Raw genomic sequence first — 13,887 nt, forward strand, 5'->3', positions numbered from 1 at the left:
TTTTTTTCTTTTTTTATTGCTAAGTAGTATTTGGGGTCTCACTATACCACAGTTTAACTGTTCATCAGTTCAAGTGTATCTGGGTTGTTTCTAGTTTCTGGCTAATATAAAAAGTTGCTATAAACATTAATCTATAGATTTTTTATGAACATGAGTTTTAAATTGGGGAGGTAAATCCAGGAATGCAGTGGCCTGCCTGTATAGTAGGTGCATGTTCAATTTGTAAAGAAACTGAGAAACTTTTCCAGAGTGGCTTTATACTTTTATATTCCCACCAGCAATGGATGAATTATCCAGTTTCTTGGCATCCTCACCAGCATTTTGTGTTGTCACTATTTTTTATTTTTTTAGTGAGTCTGACCGTGTGTAGTGATAGCCCAATGTTGCCTTAGCAGGCAGCTGCTTCACCACCAATGATGCTGAACTTTTGGCATATGCTTAGTTGTTCTCTGTATATCCTCTTCAGTGAAATATCTTTCTGGAGTTTTACCCATTTCTAATTGAATTGTTTTTATTCTTACTGTTGTTTCAGAATTTATTTTTTCTAGATACTAAGTCTTTGTCAGACGTGCTGTTTGCACATATTGTCTTCAGTTTAAAGCTTGCCCTTCATCTTTCCAACAGAGGCTTTTGCAGAGCAAAATTGCATAGTTTTGTTGAACTTCCATTAACCACATTTTCCTTTTAAGGATTTTTTTTGTATTTAAGTTAATGAATTCTTTTCCTAGCCTCAGGTCCTGAAGATTTTCTCCTCTTTTTTCCTCTATACAGTTTATAGTTTTATATTAAAGCCTGTGAGCTGTTGTGAGTTCATTTTTTTGGTATAAACTGTCAGACTTAGTTCACGATTTTTTTGTTTTTGCTTACAGATGTCTACTTGCTTCAGTATTATTCATTGAAAAAGCTGTTTTTCCTTCATTGAATTCCCTTTGTAACTTTGTCAAAAATCATCTGGATATAGTTATGCTATCTATTCTGACTTCTCCAGTCAGTCTGTCTGTATGTCTACCCCTTGCCAATATCACAGAGGCCTCATTGCAATAGTAATACAATATCTTAAAATAGGGAAAAATGATTCTTTTTATTTTATTCTTTTTTTCCAACAACTGTTTTAACTATTTTAGTTTCTTTTCCTTTTCTTATAAATCTTAGAATGATTTTTCCTGTATCTGCAAAAATACACTGATAAAATTTTGATAGTAATTTTGTTAAACTGGTATATAAATTTGCAGAGAATGGATATCTTTACTATTTGAATTTTCTAGTCCATGAATGTGCTACCTATTCATGTACTTAAATCATCATTGATTTCTTTCCTCAGCATTTTGCAGTTTTCATGAAACAAGTCCTGTGCCTGTTTTGCTAGATTTAATTACCAAGGATTACTTTTTTTTTTGAGTGATGGCTAATGGTATTCTATTTTCAATATGATTGTGTGTTCATTGCTAGTATAGAAATATGGTTGAATTTTTGTATGTTGATCCTATATCTTGTAACCTTGTTGAACTCATTTATTAGGTAGGTACCCTCTCTCACTTTTAGCACATTGCCTACAGTAAATATCTCCTGTATTCACATTTATAACTACATCAGACAGTATTATAAGTTTTCTTCTACCATCAAACATAATTTTGAAAACTGAAGAGGAAAAGGAAAATATATTAAATTTATCCAAGTTTTTCTTTTTCTTACCGTGTTATCTTTTTCCTTCCTGGTGTTCCTACATTTCTTCTCTTTCTTTTTACCTTTCTTTCATTCTTTCTTTCTTCTTTCTTTCTTTCTTTCTTCTTTCTTTCTCTTTCTTTCTTTGTTTCTTTCTTTCTTTGTTTCTTTCTTTCTTTCTTTCTTTCTTTCTTTCTTTCTTTCTTTCTTTCTTTCTTCTCCTTTCTTTTTTATTATCATTCTTTCTCTGTTTAGAGAACTACCTTTAGTCCATTCTTTTAAGGTAGATGTACTGAGAACAGATTACTTTGATTTTTCTTCATCAAACAGGAAAATACTTTGGTTTCCTTTTCATTGCTGAGTGATATTTTTATATATATAGAATTCTCTGCTGGCAGTTTTTCTTCTTTCAGCACTTGTAAGTATCCTGTTACTTCTTTATGGTTCAAATAGGAGAACGAGAAATCTGCTGCCATTTGACTTATTCTTCCCTTATCAATAAGATATTTTTCTTTTTCAGTGCTTTTAGTATTTTCTCTCTGTTTTTAGGTTTCAGAACTTGACTATGCTGTATTTGGTGTCAATTCCTTTGGGTTTATTTGTTAAGGGTTCAGTCAGTCTTTTGAATTTATGGATTTTCATCTTTGCAGAATTTGGAAAATTTCCTGCCATTAATTCCTGAAATACCTTTTTAATCCCATTTTCAACTATCTTTTTTCCCCTCTCCTTCTAAGATTCTGATGACATTAATATTTGATCATTTTTATAGGCCAGTACATCTATGAGGTTCTGTTGATTTTTTTACAAATCTCATTTAATCTCTGTTATTTAGGGTTTCATTGTCAAGTTCACTAATTTTTTTTCTTCTGTCCATTCTGTTCTTGAGTTTATCACTGAGATTTTTTTCTCCTTCTAGTTTTTGTGTTTTTAAGTCCTAAAAGTGTCATTTGGTTCTTTCTTATACCTTTTTGTTTTTGTTTTTGTTTTGCCAACTTTCTTATTTCTTTGCTGAGAATCTCTATTTTTTAATTTGTTTCAAGCATGATGATAATTGCTCATCGTATCACTTTAATGATGGCTGCTTTAAACTGTTTGTCAGATATTTCTAACAATCCAACCTCTCAGAGCTGACATCTATCTATTGTATGTTTTTCACTCAATGTGAGATCCTCCTAGCTTTGGTATAACAAGTGAGTTTCACTTTAAATGTGGCTATTTTATATATTATGTTATATGTCTGGATCTTACCAAAATCTTCTTTTTTAGTGTGCTCTCTCTGAAGCCATTCTGGTGGAGGAAGGGTAGGGTGCTGCTTCATCTACCAGATGTCAGTAGAAGGGCAGATTACCGAGTTGGCTACTCTTGAATAACCAAAGTGTGGGGTTTCTCATTATTTGTGGGTGAGGATAGGAGTTCTGGCTTGCCACCAGGCCTCTGCTGATGTGTCTCTGGCTGGGAGGGATAGAAATGCCTTTTTACTACACTCTCCTTGGCCTTACCTTACAGGGGCTTGGGATCTTGTTACCATTAGGCAGTAGTTAAAGTCCTTACTCTACACTAAGCCTCCTCAGACACCGCAGTGGACAAAGGGAGAGACACTGTGTTACTGCTGGGCTGAAGTGGAGATCTAGGTCCTTAAATGGTTTCCACTGCCACTGAGGTTGGAGTTCTTGTTGCCTTCCCAATAGAGATGAAAGTGCCCGCTCCTTACTTGGCCTTATCTGATGACACTTGGGGGATGGGAAAGATGGGAAAGGGGAGGTAAGAGCACTTTGTTACAATCTGATGGTGGTGCACGTCCAGGTACTCTTTGAGTCTTTGGTGGCCATAAGTTTTTTTCTGTGTTTTTGGCTGGTGATTATTATCTAAACATTTTCTATCTTGCTAAGCTCTCCCTCCTTAGCTGATGTGCCTTCTCTCCACCTTTCATAATCTTCTTGTGCTTGTATTATATACAATGTTGAGGGTTTTTAGTTGTATTGGCAATAAAAATTGACCAAAGTGCATATGCTCCACCTCTCCAGAAACAGAAGTTGCAGTAGTTTGTAAACATATAGACTTTAGCTGCTTTATGTTGTCTAGTCCTTTATGATCAAGATCTTGTCCTTGTCACTAAAGGTTACAATAGGAACCAAAAAACAAGCAAAGGAGTTTAACACCATCAATTGTTTTTAAAGTACAGTAGTTGAAAATACAAACAATTCTTTGTTCATAGTAGTTGAAATCAATGCAGCGTAATTATATTTGAAGTTCAAAGGTCAAGACCATTGAGCCCCAATTTCTTTTGAAACATAGAACATACATGACACATTAGTTCTTTAACTTTTTGCATCCTATTGTTCTTTTAACCAATAGAATCTGCAGTATAACTTCTAAAGCTGTGGTGTAAAATATATATAAACCGCTGGTTGAAAACAGTTCTGGCATATCACTATCCTTACATTTTACAAGTTATGTTTTAGCATAGGGTCCTGTGATTCATTAAAGCAAATAAACTATAATTCAAATTTTGCTGGTTTAAAATGTAGACTAAATAAGGAGGGCAAAAGAAATGATAAATCGATCCCTTGATCTAAAATAGCAATCAGCAGGAAACTGATGAAGGAGCTTGATGAAACCTGCCGATGAGAATGAAAAACTTCCATGTCCAGATTGATACATATGTTTTGACTTCGGTTTATTGTTCCTGGCATCAATCCATATGATACAGACATCATTGGGGTCAATTTTTATATTATGGAAAAATACCCATTTGAAACACCCAAGGTCACCTTTAAAACGAAGATTTATTGGTTAACACTGATGAAAAGAGCAAGTTCATCGCTCAATAATTAATGCACAAAACTGACCAAGGTATCTGGCCTCTTGTAAATTGTTTACCAACCCTCCACTACAGTTGCCTGCCCCCACCATCCACCTGCCTCCTCCTCCCTCAGCCCCCTGACATCATTTGGGCTCGTGTACTTGAAAAAGATTCTATGGATCATAAAACTTCTGTAAAAATCCTGAGTTATTAAACAAAATGTAGAAAAGCAAACTGTGATTAACCTGCATGATGTTTTTTCTGGCAAGTGTGTGCAGCGAGGCAGAGCAGTGAGTGCATTTCACTGCCACACAGAGAAAGACTCTCTGGAAAATAGGTGCTGTTTGCTGCAGTGGTCACTACTTTCTACAATTTTTCTAAAAAATGGGATCTTGATAAAATGTAAAGAAAAGAAGAAGCTGAGATGTTCTAGTTCTGTTTTCTGTGTTTTAAAAAATCATTCCTCAGGGGCACCTAGATGGCTCAGTCAGTTAAGCATCCAGCTTCGGCTCAGGTCATGATCTCCTGGTTCGTTGGTTCAAGCCCCACATTGGGCTCTGTGCTGACAGCTAGCTCAGAGTCTGGAGCCTGCTTCGGATTCTGTATCTCCCTCTCTCTCTGACCCTCCCCTGCTCGCACTGTCTCTGTCTCTCAAATATAAATTTAAAAAAACATTAAAAAATTTAAAAGATCATTCCTCAGGGAGTCTGGATGGCTCAGTTGGTGAAGCATTTGACTCTTGATTTTACACTCAGGTCGCAATCTCACCGAGCCCCACATTGGGCTCTGCGCTGACAGTATGGAGTCTGTTTGGGATGCTCTCTTCTCTCTCTCTCTCTCTCTCTCTCTCTCTCTCTGAGCTTCTCCCCTTCTCTCTCTTTCCCTCCTTCAAAATAAATAAACTAAAAAAAAAATTCATTCCTCATTTGTTGGACAGACTGGTGTTTTCTTTTCCTACACATTTTTTTCCTTCAAAATCTTCAATTTATAGTTAGTTCATAAGGTTAAGAAAAAGAAATAGAAGAAAACAGTGTAGTTAATGTCTATCACCTACCCTTGCACTTTCTTCCTACTTTCTGACATTTATTTTAATTTTTACTTAAATTCATTTTCTTAGCTCCAAGCCTCAGTACTCCTCCTTCCTTCTTACAAAGAGAAAAGAGACAAAAGAGCTCCGGCAAACATGGTGGATATTTTCTTCTCATGTGGGAGGCTTGATTGAATGCAACCTTGACTTCAGTTTGTATAATTCTGCAAAGAAAGGAAAGGAAAAGTGATGATAGAGAGAAAGAGAGAGAGAGAGAGAGAAAACCTTTCCCTGTTCTAAAACAAAACAAAATAGGAAAACAGAATCATTAGAAGGGAGCTCAACTCTTGTATAAAAATCCTGCTTAGATCATCACACAATGTTGATAATGATCTGTGTGTGACATTATAGTCTGGCTTCCAGGCTGCATGGAATGATGGTAGTAACCATCTGTATTGGGCAGATTGGAAGGGCTTGCTAGCCAAAGGACTGGGATCACTTGTGTTCTAAGTTTCTTAACAGGCAAAAGTCCTTAGGCCCAACCTTGGACTTTAAAAAAAATTATTTTTTATTATTAAAATTTTTTTAATGTTCCTTTTTTTTTGAGAGAGAGAGCGAGCAAGCAGAGAGAGAGGGAGGGAGACACAGAATCCGAAGCAGGCTCAGGCTCTGAGCTGTCAGCACAGAAACCATTGTGGGCCTGAACCCATGAACCATGAGATCATGACTTGAGCCAAAGTTGGCCGCTTAACCGACTGAGCCACCCAGGCGCCCTGGACTTTTTTTTCATAACAGCCATTTCCCAAAATCTGTTGATCATCAGAGACCAAGAAATAATTTGAAATAATTTGAACCAGAAATAATTTGAAAATTTCAAGCTTATTTGTCCTCAGCCTACATGTGAATGTGTCCTGGTACCTAACAGCTCATCTCACTGGCCCCAGGATAGCCTCCAGACGGGACTCAGCGGGGAGTGTTTTAACTGCCTCTTACAGTAGAAATAAAAAATGGTCTTAGAATTTACAATCAGATGGACTCCCAAGAACTTGAGCGCTAAGGTCTTTACAAAAGGAGTTCAACCATTTCTGAAATGACAGCTTTTTAATCAGTTTAGGTAAACTGACCGGCAATTTCAAATCATTCAGTCAAACATGGTTTCTAGGTGCTGCTGTGAAGATTTTGCCGAGACTATTAAAGTCCCTGATCAGTTGGTCTTAATTAAAGAGAAGCTGAGCGTGAGTGGGACCTTTCCAACCAGGTAAGCTTTTATAAGCAGCCTGGAGCCTTCTCTGATCTCATGCCCTGAGTTTTGAATTTGAGTTCCATGTTTGCGTTCTTCCCTTCCTGGCTGACGTTGGACTTCAAGCCTCAGCTGGTGTTCGGGGAGTTCCAGTCTGCTCATGATCTTCCTTTCCTGAACACCTACCTTATTGATTTTGGATTTGGTTAGAAGGTTCACACTACTGTATAGGCCAATTGCTTGTAATGAAGCCTTTACAGTATACTTATTCCAAGGTTCTGATTCTCTAGTTGAACCATGATTGAATCATAGACAAGTAAATAGCTGTCATTTTTAACACTGCAAGTAACGGAAATAAATGGTGCATCGAAACACTGGTGTCTCCGACTCTTATTTATTTTTTAGTCTCTGAGAACTTCCTTTCTTGGCTGTTTGAGGGCCTCCATACTGTCAAAAAAGTGATTCAAGGATCTTTTGTTTGTTTTAATTTTAGTTTTCCTATAATGTGAAATTTTTAATGAGCTTATAAATTTATAGAGCATTGCCTTTTTCTCTATACAGATATGATAATTAATGGACAGATTAGGTTCTACATGCACTTTTTATTGTCCAGAGACAAGGTCTCAAGTATTTAAATATGCTACAGTTTTCTTACATAAAAAAAGATACATAAAAAAGCATAAAAATACATAAAAACAGGTTTCTGGAGACTCCCATAAGCCCAGAGGTGGCAAAAGCAACAGGTTAGCATTTGCAAAAAGTTAAAAATTGCCTTTATTTCACTCACACTCAAACTTGTAATAAAACAGCATTCTGTCAGAAGTGCCCATTTTTAAAAGCAGCGTTTGTTCAGGTTGTTTCTTTGAAACGGTCTCACGGCTTCTGATGGACTCCAGCAGTGGCTTCTGTCAGCCTGTCACTCCCTCACTGCTCCCAGGCTCAGGGACAGCAAGGAGTCTGTCTGGTGACAGCTAATGAAGGGGCTGGCGTCCGGACCCTGTGGTTTGCTTCTGTTGGCCAGAGGCCTGACTCTCTCAGAGAGTGTCATTCGATGGGTGGCCCTCCACCCAGCATGAGCTGTCTTGGTTATTACCATTCACCAGAACCCAAGCAACTTGTCCTGCTTTATCGCCGAGCCCTCAGGGAAGGCTTTGAGGCAGCCCAACAGCAGCCAAGCAAAAAAGCCATGTCCCATCAGGAACGGGGAGATATTGAGTAGCCACTGCTCTTCTGTCTTGACATTCCTATGTTAGGTTGCTGTTTGAGGGGTGCTGGGTCTTCTTTCTTCTCTGGGTTCTCCTTCCCTGTCACCAGAGAGGAGTCAGCATTTTGAGGGGTTGCATTGTCTTGCTGTTCTTAAATGGAAACAGTGGGGGAAAAAAAAGAACAAGTGGATATAAAGTAAGTCAACCAAATTACATTGTTACTTGAAAACTTGAAACTTGGGATTCTTGAAATCTTACAAAAGATGAGATAAAAATGGATGTTTATATAAATTTGGGCCAGTGATAATCCTCACTTTCTTAGCTACTAATGTGTATAACTACTTCCCCTTATAAATATAAAGTTGATGTCATGAACGACTAAAATATTTCAACCTCTCCAGCCAAGAGATGGAGAAGTCATTCAGGTGCAAAATTCTTCAGATTTATGAGCCTTCAACTCACTCATATAAATGCTCCGAGACTTTAAGACATAAAACAAGTGACTGGGTGATGAATGAACAGAGAAACAAAGCAATAAACCAAAAATGAGTGTAGATGACAAATGAGTCTTGAGCCAAGGCTGTGAAATGGCTTTTTTGTTTGTAGAGAAGGCTGCTTCCACATGAAATGGATTTCATTCAGGATGGCCTCCTTCCTCTATTCCTATACAACCAAAGGTATATTGTCCAAATAGATTAAACAAACCTCATGAAGTAGAGTTCACAGTCTCTGTAAAGTACAAGAATAATGAAGATCATTTTCCTGAATGAACATTATCTTGTAAGTGAATTTTCAATAAGAGAAAAATGCCTTTTGGCAAAAGAGTAGGTAGAAAGCAAACAACAGCAAAACAACAAAAAACAAAACTGTAAAATTTTAGAAATACTGCTTTATTATGAGGCTAAAAGGGTGAATATTTGCTTATAGAAATGCATTTCTACTTAAAAGCACAGTGATTGAAATGCATATTTTCTCTTGATGTTTGTGCCACTGAGTTCTGAGGATTTGTTTTCATTAGGATTTATCTTAACCTACCTGATTCTATCTAAATTCTTTAGCATTTGGTGACCTCTACATTGTTTTTATCCTGTTTAAATCTTTCCTGGCTGTTTTTTTGATTTTTGTTTTTTTATTTTTTGGTATTTTATTTATTTTTGAGACAGAGAAAGACTAAGTATGAGCAGGGAATGGGCAGAGACAGAGGGAGTCATAGATTTGAAGCAGGTTTCAGACTCTCAGCTGTCAGCACAGAGCCCAATGGGGGGGCTCGAACTCATGAACTGTGAGATGGTTACCTGAGTGAAAGTTGGATGCTTAACCAACCACCCAGGAGCCTCTTGTTGCTGTTATGTTTTTGTTTGTTTGTTTTAACATTGATCAACACTGAGTAAATTCAGAGGAGCAAGACTATAAGGCCATTAATTAATTAATTTTGTATGCCAGGCACTGTGCTCTGGGCTGGAGATGTAACAGTGACCACAAGAGATTGCAGGATTATTGTCCTTGAGTCTAAACTTCACAGGAAGTCTAGAAAGGCTTAGATCTAGTCAAGCATTTTTGATTTATAATATTACTTTAAAACAAAGGATAATCAGCAGGGAATATTGCCTTCCTTACAGCTTAAGTAGGAAAGACTCCAAAGGGAGTACTTTAAATACATATGGCACTAAGTTGTTTCTATTTTGACATTAAGAAATGATATGAATTCTAAAAGATTATTATAATTCAGAAAGCTGAGGAAAATATTTTAAACAACCATTTAATAGGTAAATTACTAGGCACATAACATGAAAAATAAAAGCATATTTGTTATGAATCAAGTCCATACCTTCATAATTCTGGAGATAAAATACTAATGTACTTTACATAGGGTATTATTAAAGTTTTATGAATTTATTAATTTTGAGATTACATTATTTAATCTCTGATGCAACCAGTTTTTTGTAGAAAGATCTGGCATTCTCCTTCCATTAGAATTTACATAAAAAGGGACCATAAAGGGGCACCCGGGTGGCTCAGTAGGTTAAGTGGCTGACTTCAGCTCAGGTCATGATCTCACAGTTCATGGGTTCGAGCACCACATCAGGCTCTGTTCTGAAAGCTCAGAGCCTGGAGCCTGCTTCTGATTCTGTGTCTCCATCTCTCTTTGACCCTCCCCACTCACACTCTGTGTCTTTCTCAAAAATAAATAAACATTAAAACAATTTTTAAAAAGAGACCATAAAAAGTATTTTTCCTACCTCAAGAAACAGGAGAAATCTCAAATAATCAACCTAATCTTACATGTAAAGGAGCTAGAAAAAGAACAGAGAAACAAGCAAACAAAAAGTATTTTTTCCTGCTGATAAACAAAACAAGAGATGAGACATCGTGTACTCCTACAAATTCAGAGAAGATGCATATAATAAGCACATTTACAATCACCCGGCAGCAAGGCTGAAATTAGCCTTGTTCCCATTAGGCTAAAATATAATGAGCAGTGGTAGGTAACTACATGGTCACACTCCCACAGTCACCACAAGAAAATGAGGTCTCTTGCTAAAATAATGAGGAGAAAAGAAGAGAATCTTCTTTATGAAATATGTCTTTTTAAAAATTTTCTTTGCCCTTGTATAAAAAGAAGAGACAGAGAGTGACGTATTTTGCTTACATTTGCTACTGTAGCTGTTTCCAAGCAATAAAAATACAACATTTCCTCTTACATGCAAATCCTTTTTCCTATCTGGAAAAATTCTAGAGGAGGTAAAATAGTTTGTATTCTACCCTGTTTGATTTCCTCTGTCTTTGATGTGTGTACAGGTACAGTGGTTAAATAATCAAACAAGCAAATTAAAAAACAAAATAAGAGAAAACTAGATAAATTTGGTAAAATAGCCTATTATTTTTAGAATAAGTTAAAAATGGATAAAAAATTATGTACTGAGTTTGAAATTCAATCCTCTGGACAAATTTTTAGAGCCTTTTTTTTGTGTGAAAATTGATTATATGTATTAGATCACTAATTGACCATGAAAAGTGTCAGAAAACTATAAGAAATACTTCAAAATAATGATTTCTTGGGATTCCAGAGTTTAAATCTATTTGGAAAAGTGAAAAGAGGAGAATAATCAATGAATTCCATTGACTCTACAATGGGTGTTTCAGCATACTGTGTCTTGAAATATTTTCGATCTTTTCTTGCATTTTGAATTGGAAGAAAGAAGGCACAGTCAAAATTGAACAACAGTCACAGCCACAAGAATCACCTTACTGATTATGTTTCTTTAAAGTCATTTTCATTTGTCACTTCAAATTCCAAAGTCACTTCAAATTGCCACTTCCAGATGGAGTCTGTGTTAATGTCCCCTTCAACTTCCTATGTTGAAACCCTAACCTTCAATGTGACTGTATTTGGAGACAGAGATTGTTAAGTCATAATGTTAAATGAGGTCATAGGGTGGGGCCCTAATCTAGGAGTGGTGCCCTTGTAAGAAGGGAAAGAGACACCAGAGCACCCTCTTTCAAATCCTTAGTCCCACATAACAGCTAGGAGCTGGCTATCTGCAAGTCAGGACAAGAGAGAGCTCTCACCAGGAACTGAATTGGCCAGCACCTTGATCTTGGACTTCCTAGCCTCCAGAACTGCTAGAAAATAAATTTCTGCTGTTTAAACCACTTGGTTTATGGTATTCTTTTAAATTTAAATATATATATTTTAAATGTTTATTTGTTTTTAAGAGAGAGATTGAGAGAGAGAGTGGGAGAGGCAGAGGACCTGAAACAGGCTCTCTCCGCTGTCAGCAGAGACTGATGAAGGACTCAAACTCATGACCCATGACATCATGACCTGAGCCGAAGTCAGATACTTAACAGATGGAGCCAGCCAGGAGCCCCTATGTTGGTTTTATTTATTTATTTATTATTGAAGCCCAAGCAGACTAAGACAGCCTGGACAAAAATCAAACCCTAAAAAAAAAGTCAAGATTCACATACTATCAAGTCTGGTAGTCTCAGGGTGGGGGTGTACAACCCCCGAGACCAGACTTCAGAGCCCTGAATAGGAGTCACTGGAGAGAAAGAGTCACTAATCAGTTGTAAATAAAGTTCAGGTTGGGGCATTGACTTAGACTGCTCATGAGAAATTCTTGCTAGCTAGTAGAAATTTTTTTTCTTTTAAAGAAATTTGGTAAGCAAATCATTTACTCATAAACATGTAGGGAGGGTCTAGAAACTTCTGAATTTCATATATTAATGTGGAAGTGATTTTATTTTTATTCTTAGACCAACAAGAACCAAGGACTTTCTGATAATACTTATTTCCTGATATTATAATTAATAAGCACAAACATGTATTGCATACTAAAATAAAAATAGTAAATACAATTGTAAAAGTTATGTGTAGCATTACCAAAAATATTTTCTGCAAAACAGGATAGGTATTCACAATTATATATTAGCATTTCATTCACCCTTTCTACTCTCTGCCACAACCAACAAAAATGCAACAGGTAGAACTTGTACAACTAATTAATTATATATCTGTGATAGTCTAAATGTCTTAATAGAGAAGAAAGACTTTGTGCCTGTTAAGGAATTCAACAAATTCATATGTTGAAACCTTAACACCCCATGTCACTGTATTTGAAGGTAGAGCCTTTAGTTAGGTAATTAAAGTAAAATGAAGCCATTAGGGTCTAATTAGGCTCCAATCTAATAAATTTAGTGTCCTCATATGAAGACAAAACGAACCTGTAAAGGCCATGTGAGGAAACAGAGAGAAGATGGCCATCTGCAAGCCAAGGAGAAAGCCCTCACCAAAACCCATTCCTGTGGCACCTTGATCTTGAAATTTCAGTCTCCAGAACTGTGAGAAAAAAATTTTTGTTGCTTAAGCCATCCAGTCTGTGGTATTTTGTTAGGCAGCCCAAGCAGACTAATGCAATACCCTATGGTGGTAATACCGGTGAAGATTTTGCTACAGGTGACACATTCCTAGATATAATATATTTTCTTTGATTATAGTTGGGTCAAGTATTGCCACATTTCAAGTCTGTAGTCTCATATAAACAATTGCAGTGATAACATGTTCTAGAAAGTCAGAGAAATGAATGGCTATAAAATGCTAGTAGTTAAGGGCACCTGGGTGGCTCAGGCAGTTGAGTGTCTGACTCTTGATTTTGGCTCAGGTCATGATCCCAGGGTCATGGGATTGAGCCCTGCATCAGGCACTCTGGTGAGTGTCCAGTCTGCTGATGCTTCTCTCTCTTTCCCTCTGTTCCTCTCCCCTGCTTACACGCACACACTCTCTGTCTAAAAACTAAAAAAAACCCAAATGCTAGTAGTTATCTTTTTGGGTAATTACTATTAAAATCATTCTTCATATCACTTTCAAAGCAAGCAAAAATGATATTTTTCTAAGAAGTGAGAACAATATTAATGTGACCAAATTTTAGACTACTTTCATCATATTATTTGGAAAATCCCAGATAATGAACAAATGCAAATGATAAAATATGAAAACAAATTGCTATTTATATGTCAAACATCAGCAGTATTATTTATACAGTTTGCAGTTTTACCACAGATTTTTTTTTTCTTGAATATAGAAATTATGACTCACTCTGTTTGGGTAAAACCCATTTTAATTTTTTTCTCTCTTATGTTACAATTTAAAATTTGCTGTTGTTACAAAAGAAAATAAATGCATTAGTAAAAAAATAAAATAGATACAAGATTCTTTTTTATTTAATATTCTTTATGACCATCTCCTTAGAAGAACACTGTGAACAGTTTGATGTGCAAATAAACACAAGTGCGGATATGTGATACACTTTTACCCATCATCTTCAAAAATATGATCTTACAACATATGTATAATGTAACATGCTTTTTTACATCACATTCTATCCCGGTGTCTTAGTCTTTTTGGCTGCTATAACAAACATGCAAAAGACTGGGTGGCTTAACAAAC

General features: G+C 36.3%; 1 long non-coding RNA gene across 1 annotated transcript; it reads right to left on the reverse strand.

Annotated features, from left to right (window-relative positions):
- Positions 1-7,488: 7,488 nt before the first annotated feature.
- Positions 7,489-11,283, reverse strand: LOC115298622. Its single transcript, XR_003911811.1, has 2 exons — positions 11,183-11,283; positions 7,489-8,087 (listed from the first exon to the last, which is right to left on the reverse strand). It is a non-coding gene; the product is annotated as an uncharacterized LOC115298622 (long non-coding RNA).
- Between the last annotated feature and the right edge of the window lie 2,604 nt (positions 11,284-13,887).

Source organism: Suricata suricatta, chromosome 1, assembly GCF_006229205.1.
Source record: "Suricata suricatta isolate VVHF042 chromosome 1, meerkat_22Aug2017_6uvM2_HiC, whole genome shotgun sequence".
Classification (NCBI taxonomy): Eukaryota; Metazoa; Chordata; class Mammalia; order Carnivora; family Herpestidae; genus Suricata; species Suricata suricatta.